The sequence below is a fragment of the Urtica dioica genome, chromosome 2, assembly GCF_054948205.1.
Source record: "Urtica dioica subsp. dioica isolate 48M chromosome 2, U.dioica_male_clone48M_v1_H2, whole genome shotgun sequence".
Lineage (NCBI taxonomy): Eukaryota > Viridiplantae > Streptophyta > Magnoliopsida > Rosales > Urticaceae > Urtica > Urtica dioica.
In genome coordinates this window covers 34,030,229-34,040,965 of record NC_142757.1, presented here as the reverse complement: position 1 = coordinate 34,040,965, position 10,737 = coordinate 34,030,229, and the positions used below count along the sequence as shown (strand labels likewise).

Genomic DNA, 10,737 nt, shown 5'->3' with positions numbered 1-10,737 from the left:
TCCCGGTGAAGTCCAGACGGACTCCAGGGGGAAGAACCATGCTCGTCTGTGCGGCTGACACCGCGTTCCGAGCAGATTCTGAGGCGATCATTTCGCCGGATCCCGCCTGCTGATCCTGAGTATTCCGAGGGGTCAAGAGGGAATCCAACCGGGCATTGAGACTCCGGTTGGTTTCTTCCTGACTTTCTATTTTTTTTGTTTAGCATATCCAGGATTGCCCTGATACTCGGAGGGATTTTTTCTCCCGATTCATAGTGAGTTGAGGTGTAAGACATGGTATTTCTTTTCCAGTGAACTTGCTTCTATCGAGTTGGTCTTTCTGAAAATATTCTCACAGACGGCGCCAAATTGTTGATGTCGATTTCAACAATCACAAATTATAATATGATATATATATATATATATATATTTGAGTTATTTAAATATTGTCTCAGAAGACGTCGTATAAGAAACAAAAAGAGATACGAAAAGAAATGAATGAAAACGAATATAAGAACTTAATATATTTATTAATAATCAGATGTATTACAATGAGGGGCGAATTGCCGAACTCAAACGGGCGAACTCGGAGAGTAAGAAATAGAAGAAAGACTATCGAGAATAAATGTATATGCTCGTGTGTGCGAAAATCAACATATCGGCTTCTATCTATAGCATGAGAGAATTCGTTGAAGAGGACACGTGTTGATCAGTTCAGCTCTGCCACGTTGCTGGTCGAAGTTATCTCAGATCCGCTCTTCGCGGCGAGGTCTTCTATCTGACCAAGACCGATTCCTCTAACTGGGTCAACACGGGCGACTCATCCTTCCTCTGGCGAACTGGGCTTCTGAATGGGCTTGGGCCGACCTTCAAGAGTCAAGCTGGGCCCAGATATGTCTTTGAGAGCCGGACTGGGTCTGCTGTTGGGCTTTGGTCGAACTAAAGCCGAACTTAAGTTGTTTTATTTTTAGAAAATTGATTTTTGACCCCCACAGTGTCGATTAATCTTTCTTCTTCCTTGTTTACTTTTTTTCGGTCGACCGTCTTGTTTCTTTTCAAGTGGTTCCGCAACTTTCATGTTTTTTTTATCTCATCCGGGACACCCTACTGGTCTTCATTGCCAACTGGATATATGGCTTCCTTGTACATTTCAATATACGTCTCCTTCAAATAAAATTCACTACATAACAAGTACACGTCCACGCTTCGATGTTGGGCTGCTGCGATGGAATGCTCGCACGAGATATTCAATTGTTGTGGTAGTCCGCAAGTGCATGTCTTTGCCATAAGGTCTACATCGAAATCACCTCTTGCGTCTTTGGCATGACATTGGTGAACCTCCATATGTGTTATTCCTTCTCCCAACTGCTCTATGCAAAATTAGCTCATCCATCGTACAATATCGTACAGCATTGCGTCGTACGGCATCGTACATCATCGTACAGACCATAATTTTTTTTTTCCAAATTTCATCGTACAAAAAGTTAAATCTCATCCTACCATATCGTATAACCATCATACAACAAAAGTTAAAACCCGGATTTTTTACTATGTTTTTCAGATCTGATTGATTTTTATCACTACATTCTATCATATACAATCAAAAGTTAAAACCCGGATTTTTTACTATGTTTTTCAGATCTGATCGATTTTTATCACTACATTCTATCATATACAATCAAAAGTTATTTAAAATGATTAAGTTAGTAATATTACTCATGATTCCTTGAAATCCACTTAAGTAGAGAGGATTTGAGAGAGAAGAGAAGATTGAAGTGTTAAAATGAATTAATTTTTACGAGTGAATGAGATATAGAGAACTAGAGGGGTATATTTGTCCGATTATAGTACAAAAGTCTATTTTTGGATATTTTTCTAAGTTTGGGTCTAATCTTGATACCAATTAATTTTAAGATGAAATTCGACAAAAACAACTAAATTGTTGAAACCGAATCCACTATGCGTTTGAGCCTCTTGAAGACATCTTTTTGGGTGAGGCAAAGTTAGTCTTCAATGTCTTTACTATTTTTGACATGGTCCGCGATCACGACCTCAAGAACAGATTTCTTGTGATGCAAGTCTTTGACCTAGCCTATGAGAATTAGGGGATTATAAGATAAAACTCGAACACCAACAATTTATCCTAGTTCAATCAATGTGATCTACTCCTTGTCCACTTTTGCAATCACAACCTCAAGAATAGATTTCTTGTGATGAAAGTCTTTGACCTAGCTTATGAGAATTCAGGGATTAGAAGAGAAAACTTCAACAGCGATTTACCCTGGTTTGATCAATAAGATCTACTCCAATCTTTCCTCTCTTACTATCTTGGATCAAATCGATCTCTTGTATACAATAACGACGTTTACAGATATTGCAGAACTAAACCCGGAAAGATTTCCTAGTTTTAAGTATACCTCCCACCCCCTTGTTATATGTTTTACACGTAATGACCTACCCCTAAAACAAATGAAACCCTTCTATTTATATAGACCATAGAAGTAATAGTCTCATTACAAGTATTCACGATAAAAACGGACGCTAACTTCGTGCTCAAGTAATTTCGTAGATGTAATAGTCGACATCAGTTTTAGGCTTCCAAATACAATCTGATGCTCAGCATTTTACAATGAAGTCAGTAACTCCACATCCACGTTGATTTTTTTTTTCCCACAAATATATCACAAAGTATTAGCCACTCTATGCAGATCTAGAAAATATTCCACCTATAAAAAAAAACATAAAATACACAAGAGGTCGTATCACTGAACCAACTTTGATTATAATTGAATATTTCTAAGAATATATAGGATCCTTGAAAATCCACTCTCCTATTAGTAGTTGGAGGAAAAATCAAATTCAAATATTTTATTTTCTCATATTTTGTGACAAATATGCCCACAAGGATGATTACTGACGCGGGCATATTTTATTTTCTCATATTCTACAACACATATACGTAACTGTACTCCTATTAGTTCCAAATCGGTTAGATCAGACTTACCACGCTCACTAAAAACACACGGCGTTGCTTTGATAAGGAATTCCAGCGGCTTGCGCTTACAACATCTGAACCGACACAAAATAAGTTTCAGGGCGCAAGAAGTCATTTATTTTTAACTCGAGTGCAAAAGCTTATGACAGAGCATCAAACTTAGTGTTATAAGCATATTATACAATTAGCTGGCAGAAAATGACCACCATAAAATAAAGCTTTGACCACCAGACTCATAAAATAAAGAAGTATATATCAATTACCAATATGGACAGAAAATGACCACCAGACTTATACCAGTATACCCAAACAGCATGCCATACAATAATAAAACAAAAAATTGGCCAGATAAGCCTTACTAACATTGGCAATTGCGTTTTAGCCAACATTTGGTTAATTATAAGTAAATAGCCATTGCGTCTACGTGTCAAGATATTAACTGTTTTTTTGTTACTTATTTGCCCTTATTAATTATCGTGACTCATCAATATGCGGCAGTTTTTAAAATTTTAAAAATAAACTTAATTGGAAAGTAGTTATATTGGACGTGTGTGTTTTGGATCTATTTAAATCGTATTAATTAATGACGCTGGTTTTTTTTAGAATTTGGTATAAACTGAATTGGATAGCAGTTATTCTATTCCCGAAATATTAGGACCTGGTTTGAGAAAATCCCGCGAGAAGTTATTGAGAATTAGTTTCCATATTTCTGGCAGAATAAAAAGTAGTCAGTATCCTTTTAGCATTTATAGACTTTATTTGCGTTCATAATGAGCGAAAATATTGCAGTCAATTGGCCGCCAATTTATTTTAAATTTTAGTATACAAAGATGCTTTAAACTGACCATATAACGTCCAGTTTCTTTGTATTATCAATATTTGACGATAAAGCATGGAGGAGAGTTCTTCATTTTCGCTCATGCAGTCTGGTAAATATGTTATCATGAAGCTCTCTATTTTTTTGCGTTAACTTTACTGTTTATGCTGAATTTATTTGTCTTGTTTTCAGTTAATTTATTCGTGCAACAATGCCATCAATCAAAGACAGAGTTGTTGGCTAATTGTAGTGAAGAATTGACTGCTCCAGAAATAGTTATGTATGATGAACCTGATTTGAAGAATTTTCCAATGAATTTTGAAATCGATGTTAATAATGTATTTAGAAGCAAAGAAGTTCTCCAAACGGCTATTGGAATGACTGCTGTTCGCAATAATTTTGAATTCAAGGTGTTTAGATCAAATAAAACTCGATATTGTATTGGATGTGTGAATGATATGTGTTCTTGGAAGATGAATGCGTCGGTTTGCAAGAATTCTGGATTGTGGGTTATCAGGTCATATGTTAAAGAACATACGTGCTATGGACAGTCAATTATTCACAAGAATAAACATGCTTCTTCTGTTCTTATTAGCAAGTGTGTCAAAGATGATTTTAGGGGTCCATTGGCAAATCAAATTACGCCATCTGGTGTTGCCGAAATAATGAGGTCAAGATTTAATGTGGAGGTTACATATTATAGAGCATGGAAGGGACGTAAAGAGTCTATGAGGGATCTTCGCGGTGATTTTGAAGAGTCATACAGTCATTTACCACTTATTGGAGAAATGATCTGGGAGAAAAACCCAGGTATCTACTTTGTTGGCTCTTGTTAATTAATTTTTGATGTTATTTACGTTCTCAGTAATTGTAAATGTATCACCAATTTACATTACATTAACTATGACTCATTAACATATGCATATCTGTGATGTGTTATTTACTGTTATTAATGATTCAAATTGGTATTTCAGGCTCATATACTGTTACTGAGACCGAATCCGATGGTACTTTAAGTCATTTTTCCTTGCATTTGGCGCCTCGATTCATGGGTTTCAATATTGTCGTCCTGTAATATCGGTGGATGGCACTTTTTTTTAAAGGAAAATCTTATGGTACCTTGCTATTGGCTACGGCTCAAGATGGTGACAATCATTTATTTACGTTAGCTTTTAGTATTGTGGATTCTGAAAATGAAAAATCTTGGCTTTGGTTTTTGAATCATATTAGAGTTGTGTATGGTGTTAGAAAAGATATGGTGTTTGTATCGGATAGGCACAAGTCAATTCAGAAGGCAGTGAACATGGTGTTTCCGGAAGCCAATTTTGCTATATGCATGCAGCATCTTTGGGGTAATGTGAAGGCAAATTTTGGTAAAACTTATATCCAACCTCTTTTTTATAGATGTGCTAAAGCTTATTCTGTAAGAGAGTTTGAATATTGGCTCAATATACTCTCTAACAACAAAATAAAAAAAAAATATCTTCTCAAAGCCAATCCTGAGTTGTGGGCTCAGAGTAAATTCCCTGGAAATAGGTTTAATGTCATGACCACAAACATTTCTGAGTGTTTGAATGTTGTTCTAAGAGAAGCTAGAGGTTGGCCGGTTGCATGTCTTGTCTTGAGTTATAGAAGTTTAATCCAGAATTGTTTTAACAAGAAGAGAGAGTTAATTCCAAAGATGCAATCAGGTCTGACTGGAGAAGGTTTTAGGATGCTCTATGAGTCGCTTGAAGCTGCCAGATCTATGAACGTAAGTATAGTCACAATCTGTTTTCTGTAAATCACAAGTGTATTAACAACCCATTTACAGTACTTATTTAAGTATGTTCTGTAACCACAACCTTATTAACAACCCATTTACACTACATATATACAGGTTAATGCCATTAACGACAATGAGTTTGAAGTAGTTGATGGGGCTATTCGTCGTGTTGTTAATGTTTATTTGAGGACCTGCACATGTTGTTATTGGCAACTTGAAGATTTTCCATGTTCTCATGCGTCTGCGGCTTTATATCGTAAAAATTTACGACCCATTGATTTTGTTCCATGTTACTATACCCAAGAATATTTTGCAGCGACATATGAGAAAGATGTGTTTCCAATTTCGCATGAAGGTGATTGGGAGATTCCTGTTGATGCTCCTGTTATCAAGCCTCCTATTAAAAAACGTCAAGCTGGGCGTCCGAAAGAGAAGAGGTATCGTTCGAAGCATGAAAGAGTTCATCCGTATAATCATCGTTGCGGCAAATGCGGACAGATTGGTCATAACAAACAGGGTTGCCAAATTTAGTGTATTTAGTTGTATATGCTTTGGATTATGTTTATATTTGAATGTTGTGCAAGTAATTAGACTTGCTAGAAATTATGGTGTGTATGGATGCTTTTTCTTTTAAATTCAGTCAGTAATTGTGGTTGTAGTTCTTTTATAATCATGCAACTGTTTTATTCAGATCTGGAATACATGTTAATATTTGCCAGGAACATATATTTATGGCTGTAAATTGCTTATCAATTAACGTATTGTCAAAGTAAATTGATTAACAAATTATTTAGTCCATATTACTGTAAATTAAGAACTACTATTAAATTCATTGTTATGCTTTGTAAATGTATTAAAAAATAATTATTTATAGTAATATTAACATGAGCATAAACAATTTAAATTGCCAATGAACAATACCTACATATCATTTTACTTAACAATTCTTTGTTGAAACGTGAAATGAAGTGATTATATGGTAACTTGGCGTTAAACATTAACAAAAAAGCTAGTCATTAACCATAAGCAATTTCAAGTAAATAAAAGTGCTAAAGCACACAAAATACATCCCAAAATACTGTAAGTGCTAGAGTTTAAGAAAGTTAAACAGTAAATAAGCTAAATTTCTAAGTCAAAAGATGGCTGACTAGGAGGATCATCATTGGTATCATCTGCGATGGGATCATCATTGTCTTCACCAGATTTCTCATTTGCGTTCCTCTTCTTTTTGGTTTCAATGACGTATGGAGATGTTGTAAAGACTGATTTCCTACACGTTCTTTTTGGTCTTGTAGGTACTTGCTGTTGTAGATGGACCTTTGGTGAAGTCTTTTTGGGTTGAGGTTGAGCAATGGTTTCCTGTGAAATAACATTATTTACCATCGGCATGTTATCATCATTAATTCAACAATTCACTGTTTACTTATATACCTTAGATTTTCCTTTTACATCACCGCATTGTTTACTGTCTGGCACTAATCTTGGCTGTTTGGGGATTGATTGGCTAGGCAGTTCACTCCTCACTGTAGGCTTGGGCACTGGTTGGCCGTTTTTCCTCAAGCGTTTGTAGACGCGACCAGCACTACTACAAAACAAGGATTCTACAACGCTTAAAATCCGTTGTGGAATGATTCTACAACGCTTGTCAAGCGTTGTAGAATCCTGCGTTGTAGAAGCTTCTACAACGCTTAAATATCCGTTGTAGAATCCAAGGGGCTTCTACAACGCTTAAATATCCGTTGTAGAATCCAACTTTCTACAACGGATATCTAACCGCTGTGGAACCTCCTACAACGGTATAAGTCCATTGTGAAATTTCTAAATAATTAAAAACTTCCCGCCGCGGCGACATATAATTTTTGCCGCGGCAAGATTTTATACAACGGATATGATATCCGTTGTAGAATCAACTCGTCGCGGCGAATATTACACGTCGCCGCGGCGACGTCAAATCTTAGCCGCGGCGACATGATTCTACAACGGATAATTATGCGTTGTAGGAAGGTGGTGAATTTTTTTTTAAAAACTCGCCGCGGCGAAGAAAAAATCTCGCCGCGGCGAGACTAAGATTTCTAATTTGCCTGCTCTCGGTATCTTTTCTCGCCGCGGCGAATAATATTTCTCGCCGCGGCTTGAATTACTTGCCGCGGCGAGAAGTATAGTTCGCCGCGGCGAGAGTATTTTTTTTTCAATCCAAAATCTATTTTTACACGGTATACCAGCACCTGAAAATAATCTTCAATACCAAAAATAATATCCTCAGTTTCAAAACATTCAAAATCTAATATATACATCTACAACCAATCCATAATTCAATAAAAAAAACTAGCTAATCATCACAGTTAATAAATGTTTGTACATAACTTACCCATTCTTCCCTAACTCTCTCTAAATCCTCCTTTGTATAGGATTTCTTATTTTCTAATTTTCCTACACCTCCTACGACTATATCACGCATATAAGAGATCACAAAATACCCGCATTCTGTGTTTCCCGTTTGTCTCGGAGCGTCCCAAGCCTTGATGTACGTTGATTGCCCGTTACTATGGGCGTTTTGATGCTCGAGCTTGAAATCAACAAGAACCCTATATAACACGGAGATTATAAGAGAAAAAACATCTAGAACGATTTATAATAAAAATTATTTAAGAAATCAAAATATTACCTTTTTTATCAATCGATTGGGATTTTATTTCTCAACGGGTCAAAGAACATAGCGCTATTTCTCCAAAGGTCGAGGACAACGAGCATCCAATGCGCACCTTTGTTATACGGCATCAAAACTAGTTCACCAAATTTGCAATGTCGTACCACGTTTCCAACGTCCTTGACTCGTTTTGACAAATAAGCCTCCTCGTCGTCATTTTCGATGTACGAACTTAAGCTCGGATTTATAAAACAATAATTTCGAGTCTTCTTCGCCTTTTCTAGCCTCGAGCGTAGATAGCTATGACAAACAAATATTTAGTTGATCAAAACACTAAATATTGAATATTGATATTAAAAAACGCATATAAAGAAAACTCTTACTCCATATAAACCGTTATGCTCCCCGCGCCAATTTCCAAGTATTGCAAAAAATTGGAAATGTCTTCAAATGACACCGAAATCGGGATATCCGCGAGACTTGGACTAACATTGACCATAATCACATCCCCTTCCGGTAACATTACTTTGTTGGCATGTTGAGCGAGCAATCGATACTTGGGATTGATCACCTTGTACGAAATCTTCTTAGCATCATCGATGCTAGCTTCACTCTCAAAACCGAGCTTTGAGAGTTGTTTGACAACCGGACCGCGACTCTCTATTCCCGTGTCCATTTCTATGAGTCTCTTCGGCCACGAGACAAACCCGCCTATAGCATCTTCAATGGTTTGAGCTTCTTTTGTGGGAATTGGCAATTTTGCGAAGTGTGTTTGGATTGACCGCAAACTCGCGACGTTCCCAAAGCTTCTTGCAAAATGCTCTTTCCCGATTCCGGCACCCATGTCCCTTGTGTTGCTTGTTGTGATAACGTTTTCTACACAAAATTATTTTCAAATAAAATTACAAGATTAATTGTTATAACAAATGTAAAGTACTTACGATTTTTTCTGCCATTAGTTTGTCTTTCTCATCCTTGTAGTTATCTACGTCTTTCATTCGCGAGTCAATCCAAAGTTCCTCTTTCGTAGGCCATTCCCCCGTTTCTTCGTGCTAGTAAGAAGTAATTATACAATAAATTAAAAAATAATTGCAACATTTGGAATAACTAAAAGAAAAAAATGAATCTAACCTTTTCTTGATCAAGCTTTCGATATCCATTTCGGCCCGTTCGAGATTTGTACACACTTTTTCCGATATTTGATTTCCCATGTTCCGATGTTTGTTTGAACATTTCGGTTCGTCTATACTCAACAAATGCTATCCAATCTTCTTCGGTGATACTTGTATAGAATTTCAAAATACAAGCCGGTCTCTTTAAGGCGATTGGTTCGTTGATTATGTCTTTGAGTAGATCGTTGTATATCTCATGACGAAATAACCTTGCCGCTTCTCCGACTCTCATAAGGCAATCGTGTTTTTGTTCGATAGGAATCGTAAATCCTTCTTGCATTTCGTTCCAAATCCGTTCTTTAATTTGGGCGTTGTCTTTACATCTCCAATCACGCATCGAAAGTGGAACGTGTTCTCTTGCTAACACGCCAAAGTAACTCGACAACTCATCACCCTCTTTACCGATTGGTTTCCCTTTATCATCAAATTGTACCGGGATTTTTTTACCAAGTGTTTTAGCCTTATTAACCCGAACCATAAGAGTGTTTCTTCGTTTTCCTTGGTCATCGGAGTTAAGCGCTAGTTGTCTTCTAATTTTTCTTTTACCACTACCGCTAGAAGTAGTAGTAGTGGACGACATGGAATCTAATATACAAAATTCAAAACATAATCTCAATTTCTAACTCAAATCCAATCCGATTCCAACTTAAATACAATCAATATCAAACTCAAATACAACGAATTCAAATCCAATATACTAAAATCCAATACAAATTCTTCCTAACTTCAAATAAATACCAAATTCTAACTAAATAATAACATAAATCAAATTAAATTCAAAACAAGTTGGGAAATAACATACCCGGTGAAGGCGAGGACGTGGCGAGCGAGAGGCGAGGTGGAGGCGGGGCAGGGGCGAGGTGGAGGCGGGGCTGGGCGAGGTGGAGGCCGGGCTGGGCGATGTGGAGGCGGGGCAGGGGGCGAGGTGGAGCGGGGCTGGGCGAGGTGGAGGCCGGGCTGGGCGAGGAGGAGGCGGGGCAGGGGCGAGGTGGAGGCAGGGCTGGGCGAGGTGGAGGCCGGGCTGGGCGATGTGGAGGCGGGGCAGGGGCGAGGTGGAGGCTGGGTGGGGTCAAGGCGGAGGCAATGAGTGAGGGTGAGGACCGGAGAGAGAGGGGCGGGGAAAAGAGAGTATGAGGGCCGGAGAGAGAGGGGCGGCGAGAAGAGAGGGTGGTGGCCGGAGAGAGAGCGACGGCGAGAAGAGAGAGGGGCGGAGAGAGAGCGACGGTGAGAAAGAGGAGAAGAGAGAGAAGAAGAATAAGAGAGGAGTAGAGCGACGGCGAGAGAGGGGTGGGGCGGCAAGAGAGTGGCGGAGAGTGAGAGAGGGACGAGAGAGATGAGTAGTGGAGAGAGAGATGAGAAGAA

At 38.1% G+C, this 10,737-nt stretch overlaps 1 protein-coding gene across 3 annotated transcripts in view; it reads right to left on the bottom strand.

Annotated features, from left to right (window-relative positions):
• Positions 1-2,282: 2,282 nt before the first annotated feature.
• The window catches only part of LOC149404496 (structural maintenance of chromosomes flexible hinge domain-containing protein GMI1-like), a 37,206-nt gene continuing 28,751 nt past the window's right edge, over positions 2,283-10,737 (bottom strand). For all 3 annotated transcript variants that reach the window (XM_089606050.1, XM_089606071.1, XM_089606043.1), the window contains 2 exons: positions 2,984-3,048; positions 2,283-2,705 (listed from right to left, as the gene is read on the bottom strand). The gene's annotated coding sequence lies outside the window, so the exon portion shown is untranslated. The remainder of the gene's footprint in view (positions 2,706-2,983; positions 3,049-10,737) is intronic.